The sequence below is a fragment of the Ambystoma mexicanum genome, chromosome 5p (genome assembly GCF_040938575.1).
Source record: "Ambystoma mexicanum isolate Mex_15411 chromosome 5p, UKY_AmexF1_1, whole genome shotgun sequence".
NCBI classification, from domain to species: Eukaryota; Metazoa; Chordata; class Amphibia; order Caudata; family Ambystomatidae; genus Ambystoma; species Ambystoma mexicanum.
In genome coordinates, this window is record NC_090930.1 from 723,290,740 (window position 1) to 723,302,871 (window position 12,132).

General features: G+C 42.5%; 1 protein-coding gene across 1 annotated transcript in view; it reads right to left on the reverse strand.

Moving 5' to 3' along the window:
- LOC138481152 (ETS-related transcription factor Elf-1-like) overlaps positions 1-12,132 on the reverse strand; it is a 621,807-nt gene that overhangs the window by 529,512 nt on the left and 80,163 nt on the right. The window lies entirely within an intron of this gene.

Below are 12,132 nucleotides of genomic sequence, written 5' to 3' on the forward strand. Positions count from 1 at the left end.
GAGACCAGAGCAGTTATCTCATCATTACTCATGTGAGAAAGGTTGTTTGGCCTTGTGCTAGGCCAAGCAGTTCTATTTTAGTGGTATGAGGTCACAGAGGTTCGTCTAAAGATCAACTGTGATGATGCATGTGTTTCTGAAAGGTTACCCACTTTTGCAGTTCCTGGTAGTTCATATTGGACAGACAAATAAAGTACAAAGACAAAAGAGCACATTCGTGCTTAGGACAAACGGCTCTATTTTGGACGTAAGTGAACATGTCTAATCCATTACTGACTTTTGAGATACATATTTGGGGGTTCATTGCAAATGCAGTATGGATTCCCAGAATTGCCAGCCAGTGCCCTCTCTGAGGGCTTTTCATTGGTTTGCATTATTTGTTGGTGGGGGTGTAGATTTCTGGGCCTTTTCTAGACCCCCAAAGAAGTGGTAACTCCGCCCACCATACGAGTGCATGGCTACTGGCATCACAATGAATCCCCATGGAGACGGCCTGCTCTTCTGTGGGATTCAGGCATCGACATTACATCCGGGCGGCCATGCTAGTGGCTTTCCTGCACAGAGCAGAGAAACCTGTGGAGGGGATTTTCCCGCTCTGTGCTCCTGCTCGTCTAGGACATATCACATGAAATGTAAAATTCAGGCAGAGTGCTTGGCATTCGGCGCCTCCATCAAACAGACCACTAAATTCATAGTTGTAACTGGGATATATTGGTTTTCACATGACAGCATACCTAATTAAACCTTTTTAGGGCCATGTGGTGTCCAAAGCTAACTCATAGCATCAATGCACTGCATTTGTTGGTCCCATCAGAGGTATCACAAAGAGGTACAGAATCAAAGACTGCAGTCACACTTAGACACACACTTCCCAAGCTGATTCTCTCAGAAAAATCTGAATGAACTGTAGGTGCCTACATTGGAAATAAATAAATTGCTTCCCCCATTACCAGCATGCAAAGGCTGATGTCCACTCTTTTTAATATTGTTTACAGATGTGTGCCCAGCAGTGTTTTACTGCATTTCATCAATTGCATTTTTAGTTAGTTTCAATTAATGAAAAATGAAGTTCATGGAACTAAATATTATAAACCATTTTCATTGTTTATGGGTATATTGTTTACCCTTTTCAATTTAAGGTTTTCCTTTTGTATTCATATTATTCTATTATAACTATTGCCTTGCACACATCATTGGCTGATAAGTCAATAAAAAAAAACATTTTGTGATGTTGAATATTTCTTGGAAATAATTGAATTATCAGCCAATGATGTGTGCAAGACAAAAGTTATGAGATAACGTGCCACAAGGCAAATGAAGACTGAGAAAGAATATGAATAAAAAGGAAAACCTTAACCAGTAAATAATGAAATTGATTTATAATATTTAGTTCCATGGACTTAATTGTTTTATTAATTGAAACTAAGTCCAAATGCAATTGAAAGAAATGTCATAAACTCTGTTGGGCACACCACTGTAACACATATTTGTTCTAGCCCATTATACCCAACAAACTGGTTTCCCTTACGCAAAGGCAATATGTTTTTAAGCCACTAGAAGCTCAAATACCCCATTCTTAATGACAGTGAAAATTGAGCTTAGCCTGATTTGCAGGAGCCCATTTTTCTACAACAGAAAAAAAAATGTGCACACATACTAATACAAATCCGTAAACTAAAAAGCTGTCTAACTGGAGACGAAAACCGTGAGTTTGATTCATAATCGTATTGCTATGACATCACTGCTGGCCGATTATATCATAATTCGGTAGTTGTGAGGCCCTAGCGCAGGAAGTCCATGCAGAGTTCGTGGGAAGTGGTGCCAGCCCTCTGCGGTCCCTCGTCTGTTTTGATGAAAAGCACCTGGGTGTATTAACTGGCAGACAACGGCACTCTCCTAAAACCAAAAGACAGCCCTTCTAATGCTGTAAATGTTCCAGGCTCGAAGGAATTCAGTAACTGTTTTGAAAGGAGGCTACCCATTGCCATTGTGGCTTCTAAAGGCTATCATAAGTCGCCTTGGAGTTCCACAACTGCAGCCTTTTGTCTCAAAGGGCAAAGAACTGTCACTTAGAATGCCACTGTATAATATTTGCATAGAATACCATAGTCTACCCCTTGGAGTAGCTTGTTCGGCGCACTGCCCTATCAGATGTTCCTAACGAGTAACCACACAAAAATGTTGATCATAAACATAGCTTTCACAAAACCAAAAATGCATATTCCAAAATACAAAAGCACACTGACTAATCTGCACAATGCCAGTGAGAAGCCAAGCAAGATGAGAGACAGCCAGACAGAGCAAACAAACCACAATGCGGAAGAAGACAATGACTGACTATTGGCCTATGCTTGCACATCCTTTTCCGCTTTGCATAAGTATAGCGATAACTGTGAGATAGTCGAACTAGAGACAGCAGGAACACAGACATTTCGCGAGAACCATGACAGCTATGCACAGATGTAAGCAGGCAGATAAGCACCCAGATAAGCATCCAGAAGAAGCCACACATAGACGTGCAGTCACACGAATAATGAGGTGGAAAGTCAGGTACCCACAAGTGCCACATACATGCACAAACTACTTCCTGGTTTAAAAAAGTAGAATTCTCCTGCCTTATATTTTTCAATTTTAAGACCAAAACGGAGAGCAAAGAAGCAATTTGATTGGTAAAAGTCTTAAAATGGCCACATGCGGTGGTGAAGAGGAATTGTTTTTTTAAGAAAAGGGCAATGCACCAATTTGAACCCCAATGAGAATTGAATATCAAAAGTGGGGAAAGCTTAAACAAGTAGATATAACAAGACCAGAACAATATGTGCTAGTTGCTTACAAAGAGAAACTGTAACACAAGCTGAGAAAGCCCTGGTAAGCCAATACCAGGCAGTTGAAGAAGAGAAAGTCCTGATGCGCAAATACAAGGAACTTGAAGAAGGAAGTTCCTGGCATACTAGGCCGTAGTGAATGCAAAACAAATCCTGGCATGAGAGTATACCAGGAGGTTGCAAGCATTTAAGCAGTCCTGGCAGGAGAGTATACCAGGCAATTGGAAGTGAATAAAGAGTCCTGGCAGGGGAGTATACCAGGCAAAGTGTAAAACAAATAAGAAAAGACAAGATAATGAATTAAATTATTCTTTTATAATGCACTTAATACCAGAAAGTGGTTTCAAGCGCAGGATTGGGATTTCAACCTATGTTGCGCTGCATTGTCTTGCTACCAAGACAAACACGGTGCCCATGAGCTAACCTTCCTCACCACAAGACTGTTTTATAAAGAAGGAACTTGTGTTGAAGGACTAATAAGATTAATTAGCTTTTGGAATTGTTGTGAACCAAGAGAAACCTCAAGACCTTTTAGTCCTAGAGACATTGTTAAACCATTATTAAAGAATCCATGTGGATGGAAGCCCCCTGAAACCAAGTTCTTTACATCTTGGAGAACATTGTTATTGGAATTGTGCTATTTTTATTTATGAACACTTTTTTGCCAAGCATCAGGTTAAAAACATTTCCCTTTTCACTTTATTATCTTGTTTATAGGGTGCAGGTCAGGTTAGAACGTTTGGACACAAATGCGGCTTTCGATTTCTGACATCCTAGCATAGGCAGTTCCTTAGATTTGTGTTTCAGGTAGGGAAATTCCTCTTAGTGCAGGGTCAGAGAGACATTTTCCTAACCCATTTCATAAAAAAATAAGTCTTTACCAAAAACATGACAACTTTGCTTCCGGCTTTCATTTCTGACCCCTCACAAATGCAAATGCTTTGTTCGTGGGTTTGTGATGGTCATGTTTACAGTTTAAAAACATGACCATCACCCCCCTCCCCGCCCACAGGAGAAATTATTAGCATTGCAATTAAGCCAGTGTTAACAGCCATTCACCAATTGTTTAAATAATAGTTGTGAGCGGGCTAAAGGAAAATCTCACAGCACCATTGGTGAATCATTTCATTATGATGGATCATGGTGCAGAATAATTGAAATGGACTATTTATGGCAACTTGAAAAATCAAAAAACAGTGATGCTAACACCCAAAACCTTTTTTTTCAAAGAGCAATGGCTCATTTTTTTTTAACAAGTCCTCTGAAATAGGGCTGAATGAGCAAGTTGATTGGACGCATGACAGCTAAACTTACTCCACCCATGGTATTATATTCGAATTAGGATTTACAATGCACATATCTAAAAAGTTGATATACCAGGTGCTCTGGAAACAAACGATATATCTATGCAGTCCACAGGTTCTGTATTCTTGGGGTAGAACAGACGCAACTCGCAAGTCATCTGGAGTTGGTGTTCCGATCGGTAGTTGGACACCCTTTGGATCTGCGGGACTCCGCGATTGACCAATAGACATTGAACTAATATACTATGTGACGGCAATCAGTTGCTAGGTCATCAATAAACTACTCTTGCCATCTATACACCTATCTATGGTCCCGGGTATCCCTGCTTGGGAGTGTTCCTGACAGCGAACCGCAGCAGATGGGATGCGGGGCTTGTGAATGGTCTGTACACTTGAAATGTCACATGAATTGACGCGAGTACTCGCATCTCCATGTCACTTCTGGGTTTAGACATAAATAAGGACAGCCGATTCATGATCGGAGATGGGGGAAGGACACCCAGACAGCTACAACCTATGTTTTGGAGACGAGTCTCAGGAAGAACCAGTAAGTGACCTGCTTTGGGAGACGAAGCAATAGTAACAGAGTGCCTTTCACTCCACCTAGTCCTTTGATGACACTGATCAAGCAGCACATGTGCACTTCTATGTTTTGCAAACATTTGTGCCCCTGTGGAGGCGAGCTTGCGCATTCCGATTTACAGCAGCACTGAGGGCAAGTTTGGTAGATGCACTAGATGCGCAAATTGGAGTACGTCCTCAAGAAAGACTGAAGGTGCGAGTGCACATTTACAGTAGGAGATGACCATATGTTGACGTAACATGTGTAGTATAGCTGTAATCCAAAAAGAATGTCACTAGTTGACCCAATATGTTTGATGGCTAATTTGTTTTAGATCCGTGACCATACCTGATAGGTACAAATGAATTATGCAACTTGATAGGCAGTTAGATACAATATGTACATTGTGAACACTAGGTCGCCCTTCTGAAGTATTGTGTGCTACTGATTTCCAGGCAGCATTGTGTTAGAGTACACAGTGCACTCAATTAGCTCTTTTCTTTATTGTGTTCCCCTCTCTTTGTAATAGTGTGACTACCGTCTACAGACAAGACGCTCCCCCGTTGCCAAGTTCAAGACTAACTTAGCACTCTTGGTAAGTCTTACATAGGTAAATAACAGCCTAGTAAGAGAAACAGTATGTATTAGTAGATCATATTCTAATCACGGTTTCCTTGACTCTCCTATCTGTCTCCTTTCCTTGTTTGTTTCACTCTGTGATAGGTTTTGAAGTTTGAATTCAGAATCAACTCCGGACCGGCTACACACCTACGGGTGTAGGTTGGCAGAAAACCATTGTAGTTAAACATGTGTTGTCAGGCCACCTATGGTCCCCTGATGAAGTTCATGTAATAATGTAAAGCAATTTATGAACAAAACATGTTGGGTATTGATTGGCACCAAAAATAAGAATGGGACCGCATAATAACATTCATTTGTTGTGGTCACCCAAGTAGCAAGATTTAGGGTACACAGTACTCAGGTAACTAATGGTGGTCTTGGAACAAATCCTAAAGTGAGGATTCTGAGATGCTATAAACCACTGCGTTGTTTTGCACATTGTTTTTGTCCTGTTTGTCTCAAATTTGACTTAGTAGATTTGTATAGGCAGGAAGTTTTCTCTGGGGTGTGTTTTTTTGTGGGGTGTTCAGGGTAAATCTTTGAAAGATTTTGTTTTAACATGTCCTACACTATTGGTTTTAGAAATGTGCACTAGGTTTTACACATTTTTATCTTGATGTATGTTTTTGATATATATGGAAAGATTGTGATTATAATATTGTTATGTGTTAATAAATTGGTTAATATATTTTTTCATTATCCCTGACTCGGTACCTATTTGGTCCATGGACCGAGTTTCTTAGGAAGTAGACAGAAGATATTGGAGAGGGACGGTTGGGTTCATTTGTTTCATATTGTCTATAATGCTTTGGTTGGAGTAGAATCCAAACGTCGGTAAACCACTCCACTAGTCTCTTGTATGGTGTCGGGCTAAAGGTGAATCATGCTGTGTCATTGCCGCCATGCGGGCAAGTGTCCCTCAAATTGATTTCAGAATGTTGGCCACCATATGACAGAATGAAACACACAGACATGCAAACATGTATTGCCAGACACCAGGGCTTGCAGCCCCAATGTGACATTCTGTTCTTTGTCAAGCAGTAAGCAGAGGGGAGCAGATCCAGAAATTGACTCCTTGCTTGATGCGCATCGTGACACAAGACAGACATCTTCTCATTGTTGCTTGCAATGCCTGCAGAGATAACACTGATATGCTGGCAGAGATGACATAGCATGGTCGAACAGACTGGTTTTTTTCGACAAGGGTAGACAGATTCGATCTGTCTTAATTTGCAGGTGAGCACAAAATAATGGACTGCTTCTCCAAGGGAAACACAAGGATTAGGACCCGTGGTGAGAAGTGTACGGTCACGAATTTCCATCCCTTGTCTTGTTCTCTGCAATGTATGTGGGCCGACATGCCATAAAACAGTGCTAAGTGTAACAACAGAGCCACCAAAGCAGGAGCATGATATGTGTGAGGAGCATTGATGAGATGTATATAGGAGAGGAATGTATCTACCAAGGGTAGTGCTCCAGATACGATTTGGAAGTGGGATTATTTTATTCCCTATTATTTGGGAGTAAAGTGATTTTTTAGGGAGTACAAATGTAAGTTCAATTCCCAATAGCAGTATTTTATAAGCGAGTAAAAATATATGTTTTAACTGGAAAACGGAAATTGTTTTTGTAATCATTATTTCTTTGTACCTAGTTATTCATAGACATTAAAAGATACATGTTTACTTCTTTCGATCAGGCTATAACAATAGTTTCTTCCTGCGGTACTACGTGCAGTATTGGTCCAAACATATCCTTATAGCTGTCTGAGTGAAAGCAGATACACAAGGTCCTACGTGTCTTGTTTCCTATTTTTTGTTAGGAGTATTTGTACTCCCTATTTACATTTTTTGGGAGTTGTAAGGGAGGCATAGTATCAGACGTATGACACTGGCACAAGAGGTACAAGTTTCAAAACCGTTATTCAATTTTTCGGGTTGTGTGGAAAAACACCTGCTTTGCCCTATAGCTACGATGGGAGTAGTCTCTACAATCAAACAATTAAAAAAACACAGTCCTAGTCAGTCTCTTGCCAAATCCAAATGGCCTATACAAACAAAACCTAATGCCTGCTCTATCTCTTATACAAAACGTGTGTAAAGCGGAATATGTATGCAAAGGAAAATCAGTGTAATAACAAAGGATCAAAGTGACCGAGTCAGCTCTCCTCCCCACGTTGGACAGCACAGAGTAAGGCAGCCCCTGTAGACAGGATGACACACTCTGGCTCAGGAACACAAAACAAAGACAGTTAAAAAATGTGGATCGAGGCCTGACTGGCCTTCCACGTTAAAGTCACTTATTTCAGCGTTCCAAAAGTTCTTTCACAGTTCGACAAAATGTTCACGTAGGTCTCCCTCCGTCAGGATTGTGCCTCTCAAAACGTTAAGAGTTCACACAGGTTTCCCTTGGCTGGGCTCGGACCTCTCAATCACAGCCCTTGCAGGGGTTTGGTCCCCAAGCTTAATTCACATTCGCTAGAGTTTTCCTTCCCCTAACACATCACACTTCTGGTCTCCCTCAATCATGCTCGCACCTTCCACTGATGTCGAAGATTTTTGAATGTGCAAGGCTTTTCCATAAACCTCTGCAGGGCCACTTCGACCTTTGCTTCAATTAACACTCTTGTTTTTATTTTCCCCATTGTCTCTTGGTCTTGGTAGTTCAGTACCATAAGCACAAATGCTCACAGAAATCTTAATCTTAAAGTATTCACTTTTAAGTTCCCCTTTCGCCGGGGATAACCTTAACCATTGTGCATTTCAGAGTTTGTTCGTTTTGCTGCTTTATAACAAGATATCAAATATTTTGCAGATACTTTCGAATGCACTACTTCCGTTCGCCGGACCACTCCACTACTCTGTATCACTTGCTTCACAGTTATTGGTAATTTAAAGTTCACCACAGGTCTGCCTTCCTTTGTGTCTCTTCCACATGCATGCAGCTTTCAATTGTGAGATATACTGTTGCAACTTCAATCTTTCCTTAACACACACCAGCCTTTTATGTCACTCGCCAACTCACCGTATGTGTGTATTTCTTTCTTGCCTTTGCGGTTTTAATTCATGGTAATACCACAGGCTTGGCCACACCGCCCCAACTCTGTCGTTCACCCGGGAGGGTCGATGGCGTCCTTGAAAAACAATCCAGTCTTCTTGTCTGGGATTTGGCCTTCTCTGCGTATGTTTCACGGCTCTTCGGAGGCAAGGACCTCCTGCAGGGATCTCCTGGGTTTCTCTATCCTTTGCTCTTGTCCCTCTCTCGGTCGCTCTGCACCATTAGGTTTGCCTTTGCCCCCGAAGTTCTGCTCCTTTTTGTGTTCCACCTTGCTCAGAGTGTGTCTCTATGTTCCGCCTTTTATCCGTGTGGGGAGAGCAAATGGGTATCAGATGCATATGATTAAAGTCAAGTGCCTGATTTTGCCTGACCCGATTAGTGGCACATGTCCAATGAGGTCTATATGGGTTAGCCTCTTTACTCTCAGTCGCTCTCTTCCTCAGCCCAATGTTTGTGTAGAAAAGGGGTGGAGGATGTTGGGACATAGGAACATACTATAAAATAGGATGGGGAATGGGTACTGGAAATGGGGGAATACCACGTCTCACCATCGGCTGCCTCACCCCCACTCCCCGAAAGACCTCTCACCCAGGTGTTCCGCCCACACCGGTCCACCCCCAGTGTCTGGATCCAAAAGCGATGGCCGTGCACTTGCCACCTGAGAGAGATCCCCGGGGACTAGCAGGTGAGACACCCTTTGGTTTCTCACAGAGTATATGCCTATTTTTAGTGAGTAAAAGTAGGCGATACACCCCTTATCTGTAGGGCTGATGTCCAAGCCTATAGAAGTTGTGTCTGAATTGCAGCGATAGTTAGCTTCAAAAACAAGTTTTCAGCCAAGACATTCTTGTGCCCTTCAAAAGTACACTTTGCAATGGAGATATTCTGTACCCAGAAAGGACATTTGTGTCCATTAGGTACATTTTGATTCTATTACACAGGAGGGGAACTAACTTATGAAATTCCCAGGAGGCCGGTGACCAGATTTTAGGGAAGTGTTTCAGCATTCGAGGCAGTGAGCGAGCAGCATGAAGGTCTGGGCTTTGGATCCCCGGCAGGCACCCATGTTAGATACACTTTGTTGGTATGCAATATCGCGCTGTACAACCGAGGCATGTTCATGCCTGATTGGTATATGCCTTAGGCCTGCATTGATATCCCATCCCAGCAAAGATTGTATGTCCAGGTAAGGTTTGGCTCCGCAGAGAAACAATTATGCATAGTAGAGCTAAGCTGCGGCGCTCTTCATGCCACTCGGTACGCAAGGTGGCTCCCCTATGCAGCTGTACATGGTGCTTATTATACAAAGGGGTATGCTGTGCCCCTCGTTATACAATTGACCTATGATGTGTTGCTATTCATGCTGCTCACTATCTAAGCAAAGGTAAACTAGCAGGAGCACACAGGACAATGCACTCACTCAATTTCTGCAGGGGAATGCGGCCTCCTCATGCCCTGGTCACCATGACTTCTGCTCGTTTATCTCCAGGACCTCAACTCACTTGTTGGGCAACCTGTCTGTCAGTCTGAGACTCAAGAGTAGGATAACAAGTTGACTCGATGATACCTGGACGCTACTTAATCATTCAATTAAAAAACCCTTGGTGCTTACCTCCACTGTATTCATGATTCCAACTCCCAGAATACATTAGCTTTAAAAAGTGAGGTCCCATTTAGCATGCTGTCATCTGGTTCTTCTACTCAGAAAGCTGGGGCAGTCTAGAGGCGCTTAGAAGACAAAAGGCTTAACACAGACAGGCAGGGGGTGATTCCACCTCAACGGACAGCAAGGAGATGAGCACTACCATGGGGAGTCCTTTTCTGCTGGAAAATTTGCACGGTAATAAAACACATTTGAAACAATGCACTGTTCAGATATTTTGGGCATGTTCAGCCATTTTATGGTTCACAAAAAGCTGGAAGCACATAGATTTCGCTGGAAATCCCTGAGTGGGGCCATTGCGTCTGCTGCCATTTTAAACCTCGTTCAGGGACATGCAGTGTGAGATCTGGTGAAAGCAAAGAGACGCAGCATTCTACTTTATTTCTGTGCTTTTTGTTAACAGTGACTGTCCTAGATTCCGAGTCGCCACAAATAAGATCTCAGCGCAGACTTGGTGCCCACACTATTTAAATGGATAACTCACTATTATACATGACGTTTATATGCTTAATAGATGGTTTAGTCATGCAGGTGACACTTACGCCCTGCATGGTTACACCAGATGGTCTTTACATGTGGATGTGGGGTATACATGCTTCTCAGATAGTGCCCTAATTGCGTTGCGCTATGTTGTACGCTTGTGACTCCTGTTGGGCGTGCTTTTGCCGTCATTGTCAATGAGTGACAAGTCCACCAGTGGAGGTGACTAAGTGCCCGAAGGGACACCAGGTCATCGTGCAAGTGTTGTTGAAAAGCAGGAATATTGTGTCTCCAGGTTGGGTATATTTTTGCAGGGTTGGGATAAAGGGAATGATTCTTGTTCCTGAACCAGGCCAAGATCATACTCTGCACTCCAAGCAGAAAACCTAGCCAGATCATTTCAGCCATCTTGTGTCCAGTGCTGATCCCTCTCTGCAGCTTTTGGGACGTTAGACATGTTTCCCTGACTGCTGACATGGGACCATCAGCTGCAGTTAGACGGACTAGCACCAAGGATGGCCCCGATGCTTTGGTACGTTTGCGTTTGGAACCACCTTATTCCCCAGGGACCAGAGCTGTTGGTGGCACCTTTATGCTGGATGTTGGCGCCAGTGTCTTTACCCAGCTGATATGATAAAGGTCTTCTATCTGCCAGTGGGTAGCGCAACATAGTGTTACATTTTCCACTTTTTCCCTTAAAAGCACATTCAGGACCTCTCGTTTCTGTATGCTGTGCGGTGATCCGCTGTGATGGCCTTTTAGTAGTAATAGTACAAGGTATTTATGAATTGCAAACATTACCAGAAGGAACATCAAGTTTTAAGGCATTACAAAATAAAACAAACAAGAGAATACAACACATTACAAACTGATCAAAATAAATAATAAAATACAGTTAATGCAGAGAGGAAGCCGCCACCTGAGGAGACAGCCTTTCCCTTTCTCAACCCAAATTTAGATCACAAATGCGCAGGTGCCATTTCGCTCCTGCTTGTAGCCCAGAGAATCCTGGATACCTTCTCACCAGCAATCACTAGCATCTATTTTTGACAGCAGAGGTCAAGTGTGCCTTTACATATGTATATGGGAGCCTTAGCAACCTCTAAAAGACATTTAAAGCATACGGGGTGATATGTAATGGAAAGAAAGGCAATTGTGGCAAAGGGAAGTTAATTTGCTGCATGCTGTGTACTAGCTCCTCACTCCCTCGAGGTAGCCTCGCATGCTAGCTTAGCCCTGATGCCCATGTGCTGCTTTTAGCTCCTGCTCATTAAATATTCATTTCGATCTCTGAATGTGCGACGGAATCCAGATATTAGGAACGTCTGTCCTCTAACCTAGGCGTTAGCTTAAACCTGTGCAGTAATACATTGTATGATATGCACAACGGTAAAGCTTGAGATTTCCGTGCCACTGTTTGCAGTTTCAAGTCTTAATCCAGGCAGCATCGGTTCGTCTCTAGCTTTAATGCATATCGACCATTTCTAATTGCATTTGAGCTAGCTATTTACATACCCAAAGTCATATTTTTGGGCAAACTCTTTAAAGTCGCCCGTAGTGAAATGAGGCTCATTACCAGAAATGGCCGTGTCTAGTGCAGCGAGTTTGTCAAACCTTTAT